Source organism: Agelaius phoeniceus, chromosome 10 (genome assembly GCF_051311805.1).
Source record: "Agelaius phoeniceus isolate bAgePho1 chromosome 10, bAgePho1.hap1, whole genome shotgun sequence".
NCBI lineage: Eukaryota > Metazoa > Chordata > Aves > Passeriformes > Icteridae > Agelaius > Agelaius phoeniceus.
Window position 1 is genome coordinate 9,088,120 of NC_135274.1, and position 26,585 is coordinate 9,114,704.

Below are 26,585 nucleotides of genomic sequence, written 5' to 3' on the forward strand. Positions count from 1 at the left end.
GGCTTTAAAAAGCAGCAGCCCTGTAATCTCAGGCTGCATTGGTGGAAAGAATGCAACACTCCAGTGTTACCTGGACTGTGCCACCATATGGGGGGCACTTTTCACAGATGAATAATCATCCCTTGGGAACAGGATATTTCTGGAAGTGAATGTCATTGGTCATGTGGGAATGGGATGAGGTTGTAAGGTCACACTGAAATTTCAAGTGCACAGGTAATATTGTCCTCTGGGATTTCAGGCTGTACCTGCTAAAATGGCTCTTCTGTAATAAAATATTTTAAAGAATATTGACATCACTCCTAATTTGCATTCTTTGAGCAAAGTTACCCCCTAAAAAACTCAGAGATATGAAACAGAAAGGAATCTTTTCCTAAAGCTGCCCATCAACAAACAGCCAGTTTTCACAGTGATTAATGCCTGAGCTTGAATGCAAATATAAGGAGGATGTTCTAGATTGTGTATGTAAGGGATCTTATAAATATGTTCATTTGTAAATGACCATTTATTGCTGGCTGCTAGAAATGATTCGTGGCACTTCTCAAAGACTGAATCCCTTATTTTGTGTGCCCACAAAAAAGTGATGGACATTTATATGTATAATTTGAACTATATGTGTCACTTGTGGGCAATACTGTATTGTAAGTTTTTACCAATTATGTCTGTCACACCAACTCCCTCATTGCTGATATTTTTTAACAACACAATAATGTCCCTCAAACTCAAACAGCAGGTGTAATAGCAAGAAACAAGCTGCTGTATATCTCCCAGAAGAAAAGACCTTTTCAAGTTAGCTTCTATGAAGGATGGTGGGAAAATAGGTGTGGGGAAATTGTTCATGGGTTTGCAAGAGCCAAATAAATTCTGAGGGAGATGTGTATGTGATGCTGTATTCCCTAAGATGAGCTTTTCATCACATCTACAGCAATTTCACTGACTTGCTGAGGTTCTGGTGAAGCACAGTAATAGACTTTCATTGCTGGAGAAAAGGCTGCTTCTCATAATTTGGTAAATGGTTCAGCTTTTCTTTTTACCAGACAGGGGAGACTCCTCTCGTTTGTGTAATGGCCTTTTAAAGTGAGTGTAAGGCATGTCTGTATTCCATTTACTCTCATTTGATTCTGCCAGAGTAAGTAAAGGCCTTAGTGAAAATGAAAATCAAAGCCTCATAAGCCTTGAGCATCCCTTTTATTAAAGTCATTTCAAGTCATTGTGGTTTCAAATACATTTTGTTGTATACAGAAGATCTTGTGCTAAATAACTGGGATATTTAACATGGCAGGGATTTTTTTTTAGGAATCAAGAACTTACAAGAATAATAGAGAGGTGTATATATGGCTATTAAACTGTCATGAAAAAGATTATTGAATATCCCCAGGAATTGCTGTAGAAACCAATTCTCCACTCCCAAGTTCTCCAGAAATGTAGGTCAGGCACTAGAAGCTAATCTCAGAAGCTTTTCCTGCCAAGTGGAACGAGCAGGCTGCAATGTTGAGAGCCTGGGTGTGAGAGGACTTACCCATTGCTCAGGGCAAGAAGGAAGTTAACTTGGGTATTAACCAAGAACTGAAATGGGATAAAAGCTTAGGAGAGACAGTTGGGCAATTTAGACATGTGGGAATTAATAGCTTGAACATTAGAGTAGAGGAAATAAGGAATTAGAACTTGGAAAAAGATAGTGTTTGGAAGTTGATTAAATAGCCTAAACAAATCAGGTGCCTTTCTATGCCTGGAGGAAGAACAGAAAAACAAGATCCAGTAGAAACTTTTCCAGTACTGAATAGGGATTTTGCTATGCCAGAGTCCATAATTGGATGCCAAATTTTCCTGGGAAGATAGAGGAATTAGGAGAGGTGGTTTTGGATCCTAATTCTTGTGTAGGTTAGAGAATCTGATAAAAAGCATTTGAAGTTCTCTGGCCTTGCTGTAGTGATGACAATGAAAATTGATCCCATGGATTCCAGCAGCCCTCATGTGTGAGTTGCATTTTAATTAGCTCAGTTTTTTCACATTGTCCTCTTCCTAGTCTGCTGTATTGTGGAGCAGAGGTCCTTGAAGGAGTCTTTGCTGGAGAGTTAGATCTGGCCCCTTTCTTACCTTGTAGAATGTATTGACTTTTCAAACATTTGTTGGGTTTTTTTAAACTGTATTTGTATTTGTGAGGTCCTGAAGAAATGAAGCTGCAGTTTCTCAGCAGATGATCTCTCTAGTAGACCTGCAGTGCATAGGGCAGCTATTCAGCTTACTGTATCCTCTCTCAGCTGTGATGTAGTGGTGTGTTCCCTCTTGCTTTATTCAGCAGTGAGAGGCCCTCTCACCACTCCTGTTAGCCCTGTTGGGATGGCTGTCAGGTGCTGCAAGGCAGGGAGGAAAGGGGCACTTGCCCAGCTGAGCAGGATTTACCTGAATGCATTCATGTTCAAGGGTATCTCAAGGCTGCTGCCTTGGAGAGTTGTCAGGTGCTTCATGTTCTGAGAGAAGGGGAGAAGCCAGCTCCCAAAGTGCTCACAAATGGTAAGGACACAGAGGTGGCTCCCTGAGCTGGTCTGAGCAGCACCAAAGCAGCAAACAGGACAGTTCCAAAAGAGAATAACAGAATGCTCACAAGCAGCAGCTGCCTGATCCACTGCTGCTGTTCTCTGCTGATCAGAGGGAGGGAGGCTGGAGGTGCCGAGTGAGAGGAAGAGAGAAAGGTGTTACATTTCCTTCCTGTTCTACAGTGGCTCCCAGGAGCTAATGTAATGGAGCTGGGAGGGTATAGGCATTGCTAATGACTGGGAAACACCCTTCCCTCATTGTGATCCCACTTGCTACTTCTTACACTTAAAGACAGCTCTGCTCCACCTCAGGGAGCAACTTCAGCTCTTGGCTTGGGGATTGTTTTACATTGCCATAAATGAAGCCAGGTTATTGTGGTACTCTCTGATGTGAGGATCTCCAGAAAACCTACAAATAATGATTAATGTGCATGACAGCCTTGCAAAATAGGGTAACTAATCTCATTTTACAGGTGAAAAAAATGAGGCCCAAGAGTATTGTTGGTCTGATTTTTTTCAGTGGAACCCTAAAGGATGGGTGGGTGCCTGGAACTGCTGAAAAGCCAACACCAAGCAATGAATCCCAGGCCACACAGCAAGCTGGTGGCAGTGGGGAGAAGAAATCCAATTCTGGCTCTCAGTCTTTCAAGCAAACCACCAGATGACACTTAAAAAGCACTTCTGGGGATGAAAAGTACTATATAATTATTGCTTCCAATATAAATATTTTCCTCTTAAAGTCAAGCTTTTCTTTTTTATTACCACTGACTTTATTAAGCCCATGTGATTGTCTTGCTTTAAGCTGTTAGTGTGTGGATTGTTGAAACCATGTGAAACATCCAGGGTCTGCATGCAGAATTTATGTAGTTGAAATACATTACCCACTGTATTGAATCATCCTCTTAGAAAAACATTGTCCCTGCAATTCCCATAAACTTAAAAGCCCGCCAAAACATCCCCTAAAATAGCTACTCCTGCATGAGCATCCCTCAGAAATAAGAACTCTTGTTACTGACATTAGTGCAGATGACTGCTGGAATGTGCCATGTCCAGCTTTAATCTCTGCAATTTTGTACAGCTTTCTGTTGAACAAATGTAAACACAGCCCGAAGCTTCCTTCTGCAGGGCAACATCTGCAACTGGTTCATGCTCATGGCAGTGAAGTGTTTGGGGCCATATTTGTATCTGTGGACTTCAGTATGAAGTTAATGGTGGGATCAGGAAAGAGGCAAGGGCAAAGTGATTGCCGGTGCATGGAAGTCACTGGATCAGGGGAAATCCTGGGGTAATCTGAATGTGGAACAAAACCAAGAAAAGAGGAACAAATTTTCATTGTAAAATAGTGCCTTTGATATGTTTTTTATAGTTATTAAGAGACTGGCAAGGTGATCCTGCAAATGCCAGGAAGCAGAAAGAGGCTGAAGTGCAATCCTTGTTATAGTTTTGCATTCATTCACACATGTATGCACTCTTTGTTGCTAGAAAACCACTGATTATAAAGTTTAGACAATGATGAAATGTTAGGTGAAGATCACTGCACCAGAAGAGTAGGGTGTTGCCTGAAATGCTGCATGATATTGAGTCCATCCCCCTCTTGTTCTCCTCCACCCCCAAAAAAATCCTGTGTAATTATTATTGGAGTAAATTAATCCACTGGTTTGATTTATACCAGATCTTGTTGTGGTTCCAGGCAACTGGTTTCTGAAGAGAAAAAAGATACAGTGACAAAAGAGGAAAACAGATGTCTCAGAGTTACAAACAGAAACCAATAATTGGCTTGGTTCTTAAAAAAGAGGCAGTGTCAAGAGGATTAGATTCTGTGTAGAAACAACATAAACAAAGGTGACAAATGGTTTGGGGGCAGTGAATTGCACTCACACCTGATAGTGCCTTGCTGCCAAGCAAGGATTGTATTTAGGCCAATGATATTTTCCTTTCTGTGTTCTTTTGAAGTTTATTGTGGATGTTTTTTGGGATATTATGATTTAGAAGTTGCCCACTGTGTATGGGTCCTTTATGGATATGACTTGCCTTTTTCAAATATTTTTGTTCATTTACTAAGCCATATAATTTGAGAACACTCTTTGGCTTTAAGTATTAGTCCTCCTTTAAGCAGGAAGACCTTTGTTTCCATAGTTTCTTGTAGGAAATGGAAAATTTTAACGGACTTTAAAACATCTATTAGAGAAAGTTCACTCCAATCTCATATCAGTTTTTACCAACGTGAAATCAAGTTTTCTGTTGGCTATCACCCCAATTTAGTTCAATTTTTATAAATTATGTGTTACAGCTTGAAACCTCCCTTTAATCCTGTCTTTAAAAATAGCAGAATTGTCATTGATCATATTAATATTTTTATGTATGACATTCATTCTGCGTTAACTACTTTGAGCAGAGTAGTGACTTGAAGTAAAATAATTTTTTTTCTGCCAAAACTAAGTGAAGAAGAGGTTTTAGATAGACTGGATAGTCAGTGGGATATACCTAAGCATAATTTTAAAATAAGAATTTGGGTCATGAGACTACTATTATACAATTGTAAGCAAGTCACATCCCCGTGTCTATAGTCACAAATGGCAGGTGCATTCCAGATCCTAATGATACCCTTTAAAGATACTCAGACTCTGTACAAAGAGTATTAGAAGTGTGGAGGTGGAAAGTTAATCATAATTTTGTTGTTTTTTGTTTGCCTATTGCTCTCAGAGGAGTGAAATTAAAAGGAATTCTTCCTGTGGATAGCCTTTAAATCAGTTTGTGTTCTTTCCTAAGTGGAATGAATTCATAATCCTCTGTTTTCAAGGAATAATTTTGATTCTGTCTGCTGGGTTGAAGTTTATACATTGCAACTTCTATGTAAGCAATATTTCCTATTGATCTTTAAATGATCCTATTAGTTTCTTTCATTCCCTTAATAGAAATTTTAGCAGTAATAAAAGATAGAATCAGGCAGTAATTAGAACTGTGATTAGTTATAACATGTGTTTCTTTACCAAAGCAAAAACCCAATAAAATGTAAATTAAAATAATGGAACTGTGTCTAGCTATCTTGAATTATATTAGAACATTCACTTTTCCTTCTAAGCATTAATATATGCTTTAAAAGGCAAATGCTTTTATTATGCAAATTCAAATCACAGTGCAGTAAGTGTATTACTTTGCAAATTGCTCTCTTACCCACAAATGGTATAAAAAAATGAAATTACTATGTGAGAGAATGTGGATATTTGTGCTCTCAGGTCTTGAGCCCACAAACATTTGTGTCAATAACCCTTGGTAATTAAAGTCATTACAGGTGTTTCTGTGACTTGAGTCATGTATAAAGCAGAATATAATGCAAAATGTGGATTTCCATGGACAAGCTGGAGTTTTTGAACTGAGCAGTGAGATCAGGTTTTTGAGGGATACAGGTCCCTCTGTAAAGTGGCTCAAAAGCTCTCATCACTGCAGAGACTGAAGCATATTATGGTGGGTTGTCCCTGACACTTCTTTCTCTCATTAGTGAGGAATTTCACAGCATCTAGTGACATCTTAGTCATCACCATCAGGTCATACACAGAGGCATTTTGGTTTCCTGTATTACCTGAGCAGATCATCTTCATTTGATGTGACTGTTCAGAGAAAACAGAAAACTTTCTGCTACTGAAATGTGGTAGGGTGTGTTTTGTCCACAGGTCTCTTAGCAGCTGTCCTTAGTCACCATTTCCTTCCTGCTGTGGTTGGAACAACTGTCTCCCAGGATTAGGAACCTGGACAAAGCTTGATGGTGCTAGATCATGTTCAAGCACAACTTGTTAAATTTATTCTTGTTGGTGTAGGAAAGTGCTCTGAGATCAGGAGTTGTGAGGATCCCTTGGGAAGGGGGACTCATCCATGGGGCAGTGCATGACTGCTGGGCTCCTTGGGGCAGAAGTGACAAACCCAGTTCTGGCACAGTTCTTGGTCTCTGTGCTTTCTTACAGCCTACAGGACACACACAGAGTTAGCTGTGTCCTTCTGGCATGTGAGGGATCTTCATGTCGGGGAAATCTCATGGCACAGTCCTGGCAGCTACTGAGTGATACAGAAGCTAATTTTTGTGGGTGTAATATTTTGTAAAAATGCATTTAAAGCTACATAAAATGGCCTTGCCACGTCTTCCATTCAATGCAAGGTAAGACAGGAAGCGACTTGGGAAAATATGATTGAGGGGGAAAAATGGGAATGATTGTTAGTCACTGTTCTCCTCTTCCTGCCCCCACCAAAAGAGTAAATATTGAAATTCCATGTCTGATTTAGCTGCAGTTCCTGAAACTGCCTCCTCTGCTGCTTAGTGGGCCATGGTCTCTGCACAGGCAGCCAGAGCATCCTGCCCTGTGCCTACAGCGAGGAGAATTTCCATTTTCAGGCACTACAGTGACATACGTCCCCAGGTGAGAGGATACAGCCAATCTGTTGAACTTTGTGTTCCTCACTCACTGGAAATGTCAGCATTATCATAACCTAATACTGCAGTTTGGGCAGCAGATTGTTGGATTGGTGCCTGCCTTCATCAGCTCCAAACTTCCTCAGCAAAGCACTTCACAGTGTGGTGTTGCTGTAACATCTCTTGTTGAAATCAGTTATTTTTGCAATTCTTGACCACAGTATCTTTCACATACTCATGTAAATGTCTTGATAACCATGAGCAAGTATCCTGTTTTCCCTTGGCTAGGCTGATTGCTTGTGCTGCTGCTGACCTTTTATTCTTTTCTGGTTAAATCCATGTAATGTTTCTGAATACCCTGCATAACAGCACTGAAATACTGCACTTTCTATAACTGTACATACAGGTAGGTATAAAAATTTTATGTTACTGATACCTGGGCAAAACTGGAACCTGTTCTTTTTCCCCTACAGATCACTGGTTGTTTCCCATGCATTAGAAAGATATGCAGTATAACTAAGGTAAGTTTTCTTGCTCTTGTAGTGTCTTGTCTTAGAAAAAAAACCTGTATAAAGAGAAACGGGTGTCTTGTGGTCTGGCTCTACTTTCATTAAGCTTTTTAACTTCTGTTGGGTTTGCTGCTGTTTGGATGAGAAGTAACAGGGGGACTGGGGGGTGGTTTGAAATAATTAGTTTCTTGCACTCCAAGGCTCTTGGCCAGATTCCTGTAAGTTTGAGCATAAAGTTTTATGGCATATGTTTTGCTCTTTATGGGAAGAAACACCATGGGGAGCTGTACTTCAAAGAATCCAGGTCCCCTTCATGCCCTTTGAACTGTACAGGAAAATCTTCAGACAGGTTATGTGGTGTGACCACTGCTTAAGAGCTTGACTTGGATTGCTCTTTTGCTCTGGCTCTTTAAGGGAACTGTGTGTCTTTGGGATGAAATTGAGAAGTGGGAAAATTGGACCTTGTTAGAAGTTGTGAATTCCTTTGGATGTGTGTGAGCAAGATGCAGCTCCCTGCCCAAAGCACTGCACCACTTGCTGCTGAGTTCTCATGCACCTGATTTTTTGGGAGTTCAGAAGAGCACTGCTTCTGTAGTCTCTCTTCAGCCCAAATTCTGGGTGATGCTGAATAGTAGGTAGGAATATGGATGTAGGACTGGGTGTGTCATGAGGGGAGGACTCCTGGGTGTGGCTTGAAATGCTCAGAAGGTCAAAGTGTCTTTAGGAAGATGGCCTGTGTTACTGTATTAGTACATAGACTTTCTGATAAATAAATACACATCTTATCATAATTGTGCCTTAGGACATGAGCATATTAAATAGAACCCTGGAATGGCCCCATTGCTTGCATGCTGCAGTTCTCTTTCCCAATGGGGGCAAAGCCCTTTGATTGTCCTCACAGATGTGAGGAGAAAGACCCAAGAAGAAAACCAGTGTGCAATGCCTAATTGGCACAGGGAACTTCTTTTGTTAGGAAAATTGATGGTACTATTTGCTTTCCCAAGGGAAATTCCAGTATTAGAAGCTGTCCAGCAAGGCCAAGGCACTGTGGACAAAGCCATGCAGATCTCAGTGGCCTCTACCAGGACAGGGTTTCCCTAGGGAAGCATTACCTGCACTGCAGTGGGCATTTGCTTCTCTGGCTGGGCTGCTCCTTGACCCTTCTGCTCATCTACACCAGATCCTTTCTGAGCTGCATGGTCAGCCAGGTGAATGCAGCATCTGAGCTTATGGATTTCAGCAGCTGCTACATGGAATGCACACCCTACTCAAGGAATTGACATGCTACTAAATCCCATACTGCTATGGGATTTATCAGCCTAACTCATTGATTTGCTTCTGAAGAGATCTCCTTAGCTGACTACTTCGTTGAAGTTAATTAAAGGGGAGCTGTTAAGTTCATCAGTTTTGAACATCATACTGCTAGTTTATATGTTTAGTAAATTGAAAGTAATGAAGGTGAGTTGGTTTCAAAAATCCCTTTCCTGTCTGTGAAGCAGAGGTCGTGTCATTGCTTACATAGTACTGAATTAAATGGCACCTGTTAAAATGTGTTTTTTATCATCCAGCAAGCTGTCTTCTGTGATGAGTCAGGAGATATTCTGGAGATATGCTGCTGAGAATTTCTGCTAGTGAGATATTTTCAAAATGTGGTAAATTCACTGGACATTTGTGTTTGTATGTATTTTGTTTTCATATACCTCTACCCCAGGGTACAGGGGCTTCTTTGGCTGCTCTTGTTGAAGAGCTGCCTCTGTGATATGGATAGGGTGCACAGGGAATAGATGTGCAGGCTTGTGAAATACATGAAAAATGACCAAAAGGAGGCCTTCATAGCTAAAGAAATAAAAGAATTAAAGTAGTTACAAAATATATTGTAATGTGCCTTTTCCTGAACCTTAGTTGCAGAATCCAACCCTCTTGGTATTCATAAATGATTTCAGTGCAGAGCACTGAGCCATTATGTGTGTGACAGACATGTCCTTCTCCCAGCCTGGGCTGTTTCTGGAGCAGCCAAGCCTGTGCCAAACAGAAATGCTGCATTTGATATACTGGGTCACAAAAGTAATTTTTCCAACTACTATTTATACCCATCAGAATAGGTTTGGATTGTTTCAGATAAACAGCAATTTGTCTTTTCACTTTCTTTTTTTCTTTTTTTTTTTTTTCTCCAAAGGGGGTTTCAGTTACTGCAACGTTCTCCATCAGTCTGCATTTTGGAGTGCACAGAGACTGATCTGGGAAAGGAGCCTGACCCAGGACAGAGGGAGAGGGGAAGGGGTGGGAAGTGAATGAGAGACCCAGAGAGATTCCCTAATCCCCTGGCTCCTGGCTTTCAGAGCATTTCCTAGCATTCCATTCCAAATAATGAATGCAAGCACAAGGCCAAGTGCTCTGAGTAACATGATCAGATTCTTAACAGGGAGTTGCTTTGTGTTTTATGGCTTTCCAGGACTCACAGTGTAGATAGTGGGAAATCCAAGCACTGGGCAGAGGAAGGGCCTTGGATTTGAGACTAAATGCAACACTACTAAGAATATTTATGAAGAGAAAAAGGAGAAATAGAAATAATTAAGCATCTTTGAACAGTTTTTTTTCCTTAAATGGCAACTTCTTCAGTCAACCCTACACTTCTGTTCATTCTGAAATGTCATTTATTCAATTTCACTTGATCCCAAAGGTTCTTTCTGATTGATTATCTCATATCCTGGAATGACACTTAATAATGCATTGCACTGTAATGTGATGTGTGCAAAATTTCTTAAAATATAAAATAGCATCAAATGATGTGTCAAAGGTTTTGATATGACTTTTCCTGGCCTAGTGTGACAAGAATATCCATTAAGCACTTAAATAAACAGCTTCTGGAAAAGCTGTGTCCTTATGAGCAATTTGCTGAAAGTAATGAGCAGGTATATAAACTCTGCCAGCAATATGAATTGTTTTCTTCCCTGTCGATTTGCTGTGATCTTATCCACAATGCTGTTTACACTAATAAATGCAATGTGGCAGTGGGAAATGTGATGAACTTGTAAATTGAAGTAAAAAATCTGCAAATATCTGAAAATCACATGTGGAATTTCTTTCCCCAACTTTTCAGAGGCTTCTCTCACCGTTGAATTTCCTTCTGTTTCATTGAGCATGGGCTGGCTGAGTGAGTCTAGAAAAGGATGTGAGATTCTGCTTTCCCAGCAGACTGTAATTTTACTGGTCTGCTAATCAAAAATATTTGTTTGTCAGTTCTTAATTGGTAATTGATACTAGAGAGTGCTTAATGCCTAGCATGGATGATGGATTGTGCCCCATGCATTATTTTAATGGTGTGAGCACCAGGAAGCAGCTCTACCCCAGGCACTGCAGAAGAATCTCTTCCAAAGCACTGAGCAGAGTTTTGCCACTGAATATATTGACAGAGAAGGTGCTGGAGGTGGTGACCAATGTTGTTTGGATCAGTGCTTAAGAGCTGGAGTCTTGCACCTGCCCCTCTTCTAGAGGCTGACAGAACCAGGGTTTCATGCAGGTCAGGGATGGCTTCAACCTTCCACCTCAGCAATAGAAGTGAAGGCTTAACTGGCAATGACCTGCTGAAATTTACTGGCTAAAGTGTATAACAGCTTCACTATGCCCAGATTTCAAGCTCTTATCCTTCTGTGATGGAGAAAACATCTAAACCAAGCTGGTTTGTGTGAGATGTGTTCTAAAAGATGCATTAAAAACAGTGTCTTGGTCCTGCCATGTCTGACAAGTCTGAAGCTGTGATTTCTTTGTGATGCTGCAGCTTCCTTGCCATCTTTTTAGGAGATCCTGGTGTATGTGGGGCTGTTAGTGAAGAAACTCAGTTTAAATTGTACATATTTTAACTTCAGCATCAAGTGGGTGGCTGGCAGCCTGCCTTTACCTTGGGTACCATCCCACTGCAAACAAAAGTGCAGCTCTTCCTGTGGGACATGCTGGTTGATATTCTCTCAGAGCCAGACTCCCTAATCAGTGTAAAAGGAGTGATAAAAAACTCCAACTGGCTCTTATAAAAGCTGTTTCCATCTCAAAGTCAAGATTCTTCATTCATTCCTGGGTATCTAAACAATCTTGCTTTCAAGAGGATGTGAACATGTACTGCCCTCATTAAAATCAGTGGGAACTCAGCACGTCTGAAAGTCATGCAGCTTTATTATTTATGTACCTGGCTTGGATTTAAATACCTAACTTCAGGGTTTGAAAATTGAAATAACTGTTTTCCTCAAACAGTGAGGTGTGCTGCAGAAAACTGTTCTCTCTTTCAGGAGTCCTGCTGTCTGCAGGTAAGAATTGGGATATTTGAACTAAAAACCTTTAGCTTCTCTAGTGATTGACATCTTTAAAAAAATCTATCTTGTCTTCAGTGGAAGTTACCACAGGCTTAGCTTTAAGCCTGTGCTGAGGTGTTTTGTCAAACTGGAATCTAATACTGAATCCAGGTCTTATACAGGCAGATAGACCCCTAAAGATTCATTTCTCTGGCCTTATGAGCATATTCTGCCACTTCCTAGATGTAATTTCCTCTCCAGTGCATCTGATTTTGGGCTTATATTTTCTTCTAACCCTTCATACATTTGCCTTCTAACAAAATTAAAACCCAAGCCAACAAATCCAGGAGCAGTATGATTTTCCCAGGGTTGCTGTGACTTCCTCTGTGTGTGAAGTTACCTTAAAAACCATTGAAGTTAGGATTCCTTCAATATTGCACATAGTCTGGGTAAAGCCATTTAGAGGGATTTTGTAGAAGAACAGAAACTGGCAACTTAATTTGCAAGAACTACACTCAGCAATGCTCTAGAAGGTAGAGGTTCTTTTCCTAATTCTGTTTGGGTGTCATGTAAGAGACTCCAGGATATTCCTTGAGAAACACTGTCATAAACAAAAAAATGAGCATTAGTTTTTCAGAAAGCATGTAAAAGTATACAAAGTAAAACTAAAAAAACCCAAAACAACAGAGAGCATAACAATTCTTTAATGTGTAGAAATAATTTAATGATAAATGTATCTGCATATATGCATCCCTGGTGCACCCCTTAGTTTTTGCATGTAGGTCCTGTGGCATACAGGACAATGGGATCCCAATGTTTCAAGTTCATGGGCTGGAGATACAGTATTGCTGATTGCTCTACAGTGGCCTAGCACAGAAGTCAGAGGTTTAGCTTCAAACTAAAATTAGGTTTTAATACCTGGAAATGAACTTGCCTAAGTGAGGAGAAATCTTGTTAGAAAGAAAGACTGTCAGTACACTGATTAATTTGGCTCTTTTAAACTACAGTGTCCTGAGCCTCTCACATGATAAATGATGCAGAAACACCCCCTTCTACTGAGAAAAGAAATGGATGAATCAGCTGTTCTCAGGGTCTGGCTGGGGCTCTCTGGGTCTTGTCCCATCATGTGTCTTTCTAATTAAGCCTCAATTTCTCATCCTGCTTAAATGATGAATCAAGGCTAATGGAATCTGAGTTTATAATTGTTGTACATAAAATATCTGTTTCTTTGTTATAGCACACTGTGTAGTAATTTTCCTGTAATATTAGAAGATAATATATAAATGCAGAATGTGGGTTTGGGGAGAGATCTTCATGTTTCTCTCTGTCAGACTGTTAATACCCATTGCCTACTCTAATTTAAAATATGAAATTTCTGATGTTTGAAAGATAAAGGCAATTAGGAAACTTTTCCACTTTATAAGGTGAATAGCAATAAGGATGTTTTTTATTTTGTACTGTAGATATTGAATATGGTGTGGTATTTCATTATACTGAAGTGATGCTTTAATACACAAAGCAAACAAATAAGAACTGTCAAGACACAAAGGGGAATCAAATGTTCAAGTTCTTATCTTGGAGACTGCAACTCTAAGGAATTACCCACTTAGATCCCAAATAATATACTTTGCTTACTTTTTTTAAAACAATGTGCATTAGTGTATTTTATATGTTGTTACATTTTCTAAAGCATTATATAGCAACATTATTATTATGAGTGGTATGTTATTGTTAAAGCTTTCTCTTCTGCTTTATCAAAATGGGCAGTACCAAAACACTGCCACAGCCTGGACTGCACACATTTGACTTTCAAAAATAACCTTGATCTGGCCCCCAAAAAATGACTCCACAGCCTTCTTTTTAGTGTGGGAGTTGCCTTCAAGGTTGTGACTTGTTAGATTTCAAAGAATTTCTACTTTTATTGGGATTAATGAAACAGCTTTTTATGGTGTTGTTTTTTCCTTTTCCTCCCAGTCTCAGTCATCTAAAATTGTGCTCGCAGCTCTTCATTGATAGAATAATCTTATTCTTTTCAAATTTCAGTTATGTGCTTTGCAAATTGCATAGGATATATTTTTCCTTTCAAAGCTATAAACTGTGGAATGAGGAGGCAAGCTGTTTTTCTAACTGCTTTTATCATCATTAAGATACACAGTCCCTCCCAGACAAAGCCATAAATATATTAAGTGCATATCAACATTCAGTCTAGGTTCACAGCACAATCACTGGTGCTCACAGCCATCCAAAAGATGTGGGCTTAGAATAATCTCCATATAAATTTTGTAATTTTGTTGCTGAAAGGATATGCATGATGAGGTAGGATTAATCTCAGAATATTTTTTTGTGAGTTGACTTGTAGTCCAGTTGTTATAGGAGTGATAGTTGCTATTATGAGAGACTTATAACTGAGAGATCTTGAGGAAAAAAAAAATAATCTCTTGGTGCAAATTCACTCTAATGAAGAGATCAGAATGTTGCTGCTTTTCTTTTGATTGGTGTGAAGGCTAAGGATTTAGGGTAGAAAGCTGATTTTTCACTCTGACACACTTCCTGACCTTTGGCATGTTTCTGAGCTGGAAGTCCCATCTAAAATGAGGGAACAGTAATGTCTCTGCATGAAAAGTCTATGTCCTGGATATGTACTGAAGAGGCAGCTTAAAAATCACCTTTCTTAAACACTTGAGACACCCTGTTTACATTAAAAGGAGCTCTGAAAACATCTCAGTATTAGAAGGTTAGGATGATACTGTAAATGGTTGATTTAGCACCCTGGGTTATGTATTTAATCTGATTCAAGAAAGTGACCAAATCCAGTTATCGTTAATCTAATCATTAATCAAATTTTAATTTATCTAAGGTTAAAATGTTTTATCCCACCCAGCTTAGAATAATGCACCTATGTTAGCTTTTATGTCAGGTTCTTGCTTTGGGCAGATTTTTATGGACAGGTTACAGACCCAGTACTCCAAGGTTCACCATGAAAATGCTGACACACACAAAAGTGTTGCAGCAGTGGTGTAATAACCATGAATTCATATGAAGCACATATTTCTCTTAAATGCATCATAAACCAAAAATGAAAAATCCCACTCTGAAAGCTGGTATTTTAACTAGTTTTTAAAATAGCAAAAACTGCTGATCAGATTTTTGTCATCATCATAGCTGCTCTATGGATAGCCCTATTTCATCTTCTTTTCAGCAGCTGAAAGATTTGTCACCATGTATTTAAGCAGTTCTCTCTGCAGATGCTTTACATACAGGATGTTTTTCTTGTGAGTGGAAAAAATCCGTGTAAGCTGAAGACACAGTTCTTGGCCTGCACTTCTATGGGCTCTTGATGCACATTGGACTTGACCTTCCAACATGCAGCACAGGCAGCTTCATAAAATATTCAGCAAATATGTTCTGGGTTTCTTCCTTAGATTAGGCAGAACTTAAACTGGGTCTGGCATGATGAAAGTGCATTGAGCCTTCTTGAAATTCTCATTCTTAGTTAAAGCTGGATAGCTGTATAAGGTGACATGTAACCTCCCTCCCAGAGCAGAATATGGACACAAAAAGGTTAAAAAAAAAAAAAAGGGAAAGGAAACTGGATATTTTATTTTCTGCTTAGGTGTCTGTATCAGGTATTCTTAATGGCTCATTTAAAAAATGAGAGTCATGATAAGGAGATAATTATAATATTGTTCCACTTTCTCAATATCATCAGTGATACTCTGGCCATTGTCTTCTTTCCTGCTTTCCCATGTGAGCTATAACCCTTTTCACATTCAAATAATTCTTCTCTTACAGCACCATTTTCCCCAGTATAGCTTGTCATGTAGATCAGGAGAACTATTTGCAGTTGTTTAATATGGTGGATTTCTCCCCAAGGCCACATATGCACAGAAACCTTGTGAAAAAACACTGGAAACTTTTACAGATGGTACATCCTGGGGGAAAAGAGCTGAAAAGCAAGTGAGCAAATGATCATGGTCAAGTGATGCTGGACACACAGGCAATGCTTGCTATGAGTAGGCTGAGGTTGGCAAATTAAAGTAAATGTAGAACTCTGAGACAGACATGAGATTTTTTTCCACAGGAGCAGCTTTGCCATGAAGATTGAGTTAGCATCTGCTTTATGAGGAGCTTGGGCCTATTTTTGCAAGCAACCATCTGAGACTTTGTGTGTAGCTGTAACCCAACTTCCTTGGTTTTCCTTCCTCTTCTTTGAGCAGAGTATCAGTGCAGGGATTATGGTTCCTCTGTGCACTCCAGCCCAAAGAATAACTGGATTTTCTTGGCATGTTATATTGCAACTGGCTGCATGTGTGCCTTTCTGATAGGAAGAAATTTGGGATATCAGGACAGTTGAATTTATGCTGCCGTCCTAGATAGACCCGTTGCATTTAGGGACAGTCTGCTGAGTTATCTAGGAAAATAGATGAAGCCCTTTGAGTCTAATTCTGACTGGCTTTATGTGTGTACAAATATCAAGGAAGTCAATGGAAACAAACTTAAGTGTGTGGTCTGTGTAAAATGCCAAACTTTGGAAAAGATGGGATAAATGACTGGATAATATAGAAAAATATAAAAACTGTGTTTCTGTGTAATCATCATCATCTTCAATGGCCCTGTTCCTGAGACAAACCAAATAATTCCTCTGTATGGGTAGGCAATGTGTAGATTTCAGACAGATTTAGATTAAGAATCCAAGCTATATCAAAATAAAGTGATTACAATGAAAACACCTGCAAGAAGTGAAATCTTATAGATTTAATTTGAATCCCCATCGTAAAATTCAGGAGTGCCAAGTTTTCTTGTGCAGGGTTTATATGCCATTTTTTATGTCCTGAAATGTGCAACCTCATGTGTGTGATCTGCAGGCAGAGGCTCACAAATCCTTTTCTGCTTGCAAGACCTGACCTCATAAAGGTGAATCAGATTCAGAATCTCCTGGCTCTTCCATCATGCAAATTCAAAGAAGTGTCTTTAATTCCTTTCAGGATGCATCATAAACAACCCCAAGTTGTGTATTACAGATCCACCTCTGCTTATATACAAAGCCTGTGAGATTGCCAAGTCCTCAACTAGGGGACATCATTTTTGTTTAGTGCAGTAAAAGTCTTGACAAATCAGGACTGGCCATGATTCAGGCTGTTCTGTGTTGGCCAGGATGGAGCTGCAGCTCTTGGCCCATTCTGACTTTTAGCCTCCATTACCCAGCTATGCAGGTTTTCCATTCATTCCCTTCCTTGAGAAACATCATCATGTAGGCTTTCAGTTCCTGGCAATACAGTGAGGAGCTGGAGTGGGACTGTTAGAAAAATACCATATTAAAGCAGGTGGGTGAATCCCACGTGGGTGTCCCTGTCTGTGTTCACAGCAGGGTCAGCTGTGCCTGCCATTTCTGTCTCTGTGAGACACCTGCTTGATCTGTCCCATGTTTTAGTTTAACCTGAGGCTCCTCCACTACTGCTTTTTCTGCTGTAGGCATGGCACACTCATATGTATCTGTGAATGATAATTGGAATCCTGTTCTCTGCATAAATCTCTTTCAGACCAGTCTTTCCCTGTGAATCATCTAGACATGATGGAATATAAATGTTGTTGCATTTTTAATCCTGTGCTGCCTCTGTTCTGCAACCTCTGTTCTGCTTCAAAATCTGGGCACAGTACTACAGTTGCAGCCTCACAAGGGCTGGGCATGAGAAAAGATTAGTTGACATTATATTTTCAGAATATATTCCTGTTTATACATCCCAGCATGACTGTGTCCATAATAAAGGCGATTAATATTTCACTTTCTGCTAAACTTTGCCCTTCACTTATTTGTAGTTTAGTTCTTAATCCTTCCCTTGTCCAAGTGACTATTCCTGCATAAGTGTGACAGCCTTACATCCATTCTCATTATAGAATTTTCTTAATTCCCAGGGCACCTGCACAGGATAAGGACACAATTTAGCCTTAATGAGCACTTGTAAATATTTTCTTATGCATTTCCCTTAAGTGCAAAAAACATTAAATCTTCAAAGTCCAGCAGGCTGGCACATCATGACCAGGAATTCCCTGGGAATTAATGCAACTGCTGTTGTGCCTGCTGTTCAGCCATAGAAATTTATGCAAGAAAAGATTAGCAGGAAAAATTAAAGGGTACATTCCTGCACATTCTCTTCATATTTAAAAAGGCTGAAGTCATGGTGTGAAAGCTCCCAACTTGGACCTAGTTGAAAATCTCACTGTAATAGCCCAATCCCAGTGCAGAACTGATGGACTGAAACAAGGGGCAGACCTGGTGCTGTGGAATTAGGAGCTTTGTAGGACCCCCATACCCAGAACAGAGCTAAAGGGGCAACGACTTTATGGAGTAATACAAGGAGCAACTTTTGGCAGGTTGTCCTCTATTGATGGCAATATGTTTTTTAAGTAAAAGGTGCAGGATAGTTCACAGAAACTATATAAACATAGAATTTTTGTCTTCTATGTACTTTAAAATTTTAAAATAAGAGTAGGTATGAAAAGTAATTTCTTTCTACAGGTGACAACTGTACTTTTTCAACACAGTCTCCATCACCATATTTTGTTTCCAGGACAATAGTTCAAAGATTATGTAATATCAGCTTAATATGATAATTCACTTGGCTTTGGGTTACTTATTTTGTGTTCTTCCATCTTTGTGGTTTAAATATGGACCTAATTGAAACTTAGTTTTACTTTATCTGGATGGCAAGTACATTTGTAAGCAATGGAAATGACATAGTAACTCACATTAACAGGACTACATAATTTCCTGGTAACTCCAATTATCTTGTGTCATCCCTATAATGTAATTAAAATGTTTAATTGTTTTCTCTAGATAAGAAAAGGTTATAAAAGCTATAACGATTTGTGTGGACTTAATGACCAGCTGGCATTAATAGCCTAAAGCCCCCAGTTATCAACCTTTCTAGCAATCATTGATTTCAAAGAAGTGCCCTGTGTCTGGAGCGTTCCCATATTCTCCTGGACTTTAGTCATATTAGGCACGGCAATCAATTGATCCCACAGATAACACTGATGCAATTTATTTTACCCTGACCTCAGGCTACAGTGAAGATGTGCAATGTGAATCAGGTTATGTCACTTCAGTGAGTGTGATAATCTGACATGATGGGCCTCCATGGGATGGGGGTGGGAATTGCATGGCTGTGCTGTGCTGATGTTGACAGGGCTGTATTTAATGGGAAACAGTCCAAAGATCAAGCAGAAGGAGATAATTGGGAAGCTCATGATTTTTCATCTATCTAAGAGTTATTCCATTGGCAGGATGTGTGAATTGCTGCACTTCTAACACTTGGAAAGAGAGGTGGGGAGGGGGGGAAAGTGAAGAAAAACTGATTTTTTAATATTTAGAATAGTGATAAAGCCATAATAGAGAGGATTAATATACTATTCTTATTTACAAAAGTTCATCTCTCTTTATGGGCTTCTGCTCCGTGTCTTTTTAAGGATCTTAAAACATATACTAATCTGGGGGGGGGTGGGGTCAGCACCACCTGCAAAGGTGTTTGGCCCTGGTTTCCATCAAGGGACACAGTCAGTTACTTAAAAACTAATGCTAAACTTTATTTGTGTTGACTTGAAATTTTAATGCTCAATTCCTTCCTCAGACTGAATTTTCATATTCATCTCTGTAGGATATAAATGTATCTGAGCCAAGATCTGAAGTGGCCTAGTTACTGAAAAACAGTTTATATTGTTGTGTAAATTACAAATTTGTGCTTCATGTAGTGGCATGGGTATCTATTGCCTTTTCAATACCCAGCTTGTATTAGAGAACTAAAATTTGGGCTATGAATAGACCTATTGAATGGTGATGTACTGAGGTAAAAAATCTGCAAATATTTTGTCTTGCCCTCTTTGTTTTCTGGTTGCTTTCCTGTTTAGCCTTGATGCTGGCTTTACCAGTTGGCAGTGCTTCCCACTTTCAGCTGTCTTTTATGGTTGTGTATGGATAAAACTCCGCTGAACATCCCATCCTAAAAGCATCCAGTCCCGACAGACCAGACAGATAATGACTGTAGTAAAAGCCAGGCTGTTTTATGGAGCAGGGTAGGTAGCAGTATTTTATGCCATGATTAAAAAATAAAAGTCCATGAGAGCAGTCAAATGGTATTTAGTAGGAATCTCTGGGTTACGTGTATAAGCAAAAGTCATTTACTGCAAAGTTTTTTCCCTGCTTTGGATTTCCTTAGTAAGGTTGGGTAATATGTGGGAAGAATACAATTGCCTAGAAAATACTGTGGGATTTTTACTTAATTTCTTTAGGAGTCTATTGGTTCCATTCCTTTTAAATCCTGTGAGATTCTTACAAAGCAAACATTAGGTTCTCATGATTTAACGTTCTGTTCAGCCATTTTGAGCTATAACTATTCTGATAGTTATGTTGTCATTGTATAAATGTGCTCCTCCATCCTGTAATTAGATTCATGCTGGTGAACCCTTCTGCCTGCTTGGAGCTGGGGTTAATTCATGGAGCAGTTTGCAGGCCTGGCAGACCTGGGGTTCTGTGGTACCAACGAGGTGCTTGGTAGAGATGCTGACTTCTGATGACAATGATTGAAGTAAGCCATGAAAAATAACATTTGTTCTGGGGCCTCATGCTGATGTTTCTCTACCAGCTTCTCATTGCCTCACAGTAATTCATAATTTTAAGGACGTCACCTACAATATTGGGGTCTATTTGTATGTGTCATGCTTGCAGAAGGCCTACAGATGGAGAATCTGTGAAATCTTCTCTCTCTTATTTTTGAGTTCTCTACAATTGCACCAGCTTGTCTGGTTAATTGAGATCCAGAGAGCAGCAGCTTATTAAAGTGGATGAAATTGCTGAACAGACAGGTGCTGGCAGGGGTCCAGGTCTGTGCACTCCAGGTCTATTGTATTAAGCTGTCCCTGCAAAGAATAAACTCTCTTTTCAAATTGGGAAGTGTTTGACATGTGCATATTCCTCCAACCTGAGTATATGTTTTGCTCTGTCCATTAAGAAACAGAGGTTTTTCTTTGAAAATTGTAAACGTGTTAACTCACATTGTAGGTGCCAGATGATTTGATGATTAATTATCAATACATGGAAACATATGCAATTTGAACTGCATCATTTTAAAAAATGTTCTGACTGGAAGTAATGAACTGTAGAGCTCTGAGAAGCGCTGTATTTTAAGACAAACACAGGCTATATATTTCTCTCAACACGTCTAGTTGATGGCTTTGAGCTACAGATGATAAGAAAGAAAGGGGGGAGCAAATTCCCTCTGCTAGGCTGTCTGCCTGCCTGTGGCATTCCTAGCAGCCTGTCAGAGGAGAGCAGCTTGCAGAATTTCAGCTCTAAAGGGTCTCTGTCTGGTGTCACTGGTGCCTCTGATGGCTGGTGTCCCCAGCCTGGAATCTTCGCTGTCATTGCCTGCCAGAGAGAAGTAAGGATGGCTGATTTCCAAAACAGGAACTCTTATGGAGGTTGGAGCTCCAAAAGTGTCATCTACACTGTAGGAGAGATTAGGCAGTTCTTCTGAAATGAAGGAAAGAGCTCTTTTTTAGAAATTTTCTTAACCACTGAGTGATGAATCTCTCTGAAGATGAGAAGATGCTTCCAGAGAGCATTTTGCCCTTTCTGGTCTTGTGTAGTCTCCTGAAGGAAGAGCAGGACCCAGCCATGGTTCAGCCTTCCCTGGAGGCACAGATGCAGCCTTGCCCTTCAGTGCCCATTTGGATGGGCTGGTGGCAGTGCTGGTCCCCCAGGCACATCTGATGCTCTCCTGCACCCCTTCCATCCCTGGATGACAGTGGGACCCCCTCCTGATTCCCCATAATGACATTCCAGCTATCAGAGACAACCCCAGTGCCCGTGGTGCTTGGGAGAGCAGCTCTGCAGTGACAGCACTGAACTCCTCCAGAACCTTCTAGAAAAATCCCCTCAGGAGCACACAGTAATAGGGTGCAGAACTGCTCTGGGGAAATGAAAGACCATAAACCATTTCTAAGGCAGACATAGGAATGAAACAGGACAAAACCAGCCCACTGAAGGGATCTAGCTGGCATTAAATGTTTTGGTTAAAATACTGCTTGAAACCTAATAGACAGACAGTGGTTTAGGAGCTTGTGATTCACAGACACGCAATGAAGTGGAATCTGTGGGTATCAGCAATGAAAAATGTTGCCTCTGTTGATAATATTTAGCAAATATATAGAGTAATTCCATCCTCATCCTGCCCTCAGCAAAACCACATATATAAGTTTAATTTAATGTCAGGCTTTCAGAGATTAGGAATGAAGACTTGTGGGGCTTTTGTACAAATCAAATCCATGCAGAGCTGTCAGGTATCTCCTGATCTGTGTGTGTACAAGACTAGATTCTTGACTATGAACTTTACCTTGTTGAGTACACTTTTTATCTTATTAGCTAATGGAATTTCCTTTTCTTCCACCATCTGTTCATATTTAAAAGATTACGTTTCATTAATTTGCTTTAAACACAAACCAACCCCTTTGTGGAACTTCCAAACAAACACGTTTCTAATACATACTTGCCTTGCTTAGATAATGAAAGCAAATTAACCTGTGGAATTATCACTCATAATTCATGCAAGGTATGCAAGTGTCCACTGCTATCCTGTGCTTCCTGCCTGGCTCCATGCACATTTCTCAAATGGATTTAACAGCAGCAATAATGGCAGAGGAGCCCTTTGCAAAGATCTCATGAAGGAGTGAGCCCTGTGGTGCTGTTGAGATGCTTCATAAACATACACCAGAAATCAGTCTGTATCCCAAAGCTTTGGAAGCTGAACAGCTAATTGGGCAAAAGTGGGCAAGAAGCAAATTAAGCTGTGTACTTGATTTGTGATTAGATACTGAAAATGTTACATATTTTATCCATTTGCTAAACTAAGCTCTTTGGCAGTCACTCAAAATGTTTCTTGTTTTGCTGGTATATTTTAGAAGCACAAAAATCTATTTTTATACATATATCCATTATATTGCCTCTGTTTATGGGAGTATTTATGTAGTTGTGTTATATTGTTCTGTCATTTATCTATTATCTGATTAATATTAGTTGTTGAATTGCAAGGCACTCATAAACAGTTTCTTTCCTTTTCAAGGATAACTTTCGATTATCTCTAGAGTTAGCTATTTTGGAATATGTGGGGAGACATGAAGGGTGGGCATTACAACTTTTATATGTGCCAGCTTATTTTGTGATATGGTACCCTTTACTGGCCACACAACTGACATAGAAAATGGAGGAAAAATTCCTCCAAAATTTGGAGGAAAAGTCTCAAAAATGGCAAACAAACTTTGCTGCTTTCAGTAGGGAGAGCAGTTATGAGAGCATGGGCATTAGTTGTTTAGTGAGGTGGTGTCAAAAAAAATAATGGGCCAGGAAGCATTTTTAAATTACTGGAAAACAAGACTTGGGAATTGCTTCAAAAGTCAATTTGTGCATCTTCAAAAGTCAATTAAAGGCTGAAGTGGAGAATAATTTCTTTAAGCTGGGGTAGATGGGGTAAGCCATCTTGCAGCAGTGTCTGCTTTCCTTCAGCACTGTCCTGAGTGGGTACAGAGCTTTTCCCTTTGGCTGGGGTTGTTATTCTGGAGGCCCATGCCATCCCCAGTCATTCTTTTCTCATAAGATGGAGAAAGCCATTGCAGACTTTCCTGATTCTAGTTCTTGTCTATTTTTTTGGCAGGTAAAGGCTTGCAAAAGCTTACTTGGGAGGTTGTGTGACTATTTGCCAAATTTGTCCACATATGTAATGTGCAAGGTTCACCGTGACATTTGCAGTGATAGTGTGCAAGAAATTTCTTCATTCATAATGAAATTACATATTTTAATGATGATGTGTTCTTGGGTTTAAAATGAGTTTGTGGATAAATGCTTCTTAAGCACAAAGAAAAGTCATTATTTACTGGCTCCAGGTGAATTATTGCTTTTGTACACATTGGTTTTCTCTTATCTGATCCCTTTGGAGTCAAGAGGTGTGGGGAAGGAGAGAGCACTATCAGGTGATATCCTGAGGACATGAAGGATTGCTGTCAAGCATTGTTTGGGTCTGCAGGGGAGATGTCCAGGGAGGAGAGTACCAGGAGTAAGATAGGGAAGTGGATTGTTGATATTACAGAACATGGTGATGGAAGAGAGTGCATGGCTTGAATCATGAAATCAAACACTTTCTGGGATTCCAGCTTTCTAAAGTGTGTTTTCTTTCCACAGTGCACTAATATTCACCTATAAATCATTTAGAAATATGCCTCTCTGTCTAAACAAATCTGTTATCTGATAAAAAGGTCCTGACTTTGCTTCAATAACAATGCCAACATCATCCTTATTTTCCATAGAACTCTCTCCTTTATGCAATTTTCTCATATGAATGGGAAAAGCTCCCAGTTCCTGTCAATAATGACACTGCTCTGCCCTTAAACTGCCTCTTGACAATAGACATTTTCTGGAGCACATGTGAAATAAAGCAGCGTGGCACTATGTGGGCAGGTGGGCTGCTGTGATTATTGCTCCTGCCCTTTCTTCCACCTAACCTCTCTGTATCATCCCCCTTCATCTGTGGTGACTTCCCCATGGTTTATCTTTTAGGAAAAGTATATCTATATTCAGCTGTCAGCCCAAGATCACTCTAAATGTCACTTGTTTGCTTTTATGTCCTTGGTCTTGATGGATGTGTCTGAATTCCTCTGAAGGCACGTTGTTAGGTATTTATCTCATTTTGTGGTAGCATTATCTGCTTTAGGTGCAGCACAAGTGGCTGTCCTGGGGCAAGAGGGAGGGAGCCAGGGCATGAGGAGGACAGGGGGAGCAGAGAGCTGCATTTCTGTGTGTTTGCCTGACAGGGAGGCTGTGCTGTGCAGCAGGGACACTGCAGCCATTGCAGTCTGTCACAGGGACCTCCATCACAACTGGGCTGCTGCAGGCTTCTGCTGGGTTCTGGCGTCCAGTCCTAATCACACACAGCAGAACCGAGCCTCAAGTTGGAGCCTTTGTGAAGTTCACCCATCTCTAGTTTCCCCAATGTTCAATATGATGTCTTTTCTCCTTTTCTTTTCATCTTACCTGACTATTTGCTTCGAAAACAATTCTGCTGCTCCTGGCTTCATTAATATGCATCCAGTGCAATGTAAATGGCTCTCGAGGCCTCCCCTTGGTGGATGATTTAATGTGGCAGTTATGAAAGCTGCTCAGCCTGTGCTCCATTAGCATAATAATGAAGCTTCTGCAGCAGCGTTATCATCCTCAGAGGAAATAGCCTGAGTGGTCACAGCTCCTTTAACAAGTACCACTTTAGGATAAAAAGCAAAGGGCTCTGTTTGAAATGCTAGATTGGAATATGCAGAGTGGGAGGGAGTTGCTGGTTGTCTTTGCTGTGCAGGGAGATGGGAGGAAGCAGCTCATGCCCAGCTGGGAGCAGGCAGGAGCTGTGCCAGGCACGGTGCCCCCCTGGCACGGGTTGCCTGGCACAACAGGACTCATCCTATTGGGTTCCAAAGTCAGGAGAATACAGGAACCAGTCTCTCTTTTAAATCTCTGTCTCCTGTACTTCACCTCTGAGGCTGCAACAAGGACTGGCTTATTTCCCCATGCTGGGAAATTCAAAAATCTAAAATGCCGTGGTTCAGGGCTGAATGTTTGGGGCTTTTTTTTTGTGGTTTGTTAACTGGTTAGGGATGTATTACAAGCTGGAATACAAAGCTTTTGGGTAGCTAATAGAAGCTTTTCTCTGTGACTGAAGGGAAAAGATGACTTTCAGGTGAAAACAATAAAAAAATCATAAGTAGCGCTCCTCCAATATTAAGAAATTACATTTTGAATAGGAAACAACTGAAAATGCAGAGGTGACATTTTAGGGGGTTGACAGACTTGCAAAGAATGAGGATGGCTTTCTCTGCCCTTGTTATGGAGTACAGTGGATAGAAGGAAATGGCATTCCCTTGTGCAGGGAGTATCTCCCCTGTTTCCTGGGCGCCAGGGATTCAGTGAAGAGTGCTGAAGCTCTGCTTGGCTGCTTTTCCCTCAGGCTGCTACCCCATGGCAAGAATTGTTTAACAAGTGCAGCTTATAACTGAGTTTATTGAGCTGCTAATTTAATTTATTTTTAATATGGCAAACCAAGCCAACAGCCTTCAGAGGTGATTTTGCATCTTCCTGTGCAGCTCGTAAGTTCCAGGGGTCAGACAGTGACTCTGGCTCCTCAGCTTGATCCATCTTTACCCTGCCGGGGCCAGGCATGATGGATCCAAATTTAATGGATATATTCCTGAACTCAAGAGCAGGCAGGAGCTGGGGCTCAGCCCTGAGCTCAGGGGCCCCTGAGCCAACACACAGAGGGTGTGCAGGTAGAGTCAGTCCCACAGCTGAGCTTCAGTGAAGCCAAATCAAAATGCCCTGATGCTTCTTCCCTGTTGGATGCAAAAATTTTCCTATTTCCAGGTTTTAAAAAATATGAAGTCATCTGAAAATGTCCTTTCTTAGTGACCTTTAGTCTTTAAATAGTTCTTTGAAGGTATCCAATAACTTGTTTTCCTCTTGCACAAAGAATTTTGATTTCCCCCCCCCAAGGAAGGATGAAGGAGAATAGCACCAGAGATAGGGTTCTTTCACATACCATCCCTAGAATTTGTTTTTGTCATTGATTTCTGCAGAGGTTAAATTTTTCTGAAGAAATCCTTTTTGGTAATTTTCAAGGATTCGTTTCAAAGAACAGAAGCATATTTTGAAGTATAATGTAATTAATGAATATTTCAGAGGTTAATAAAATTTTAAAATATTATTGTAAATCTAGTTTACAAAGTAAATGCTTTGAAGACTTGGAAAAAAACCAGAACATACTGGAATGTT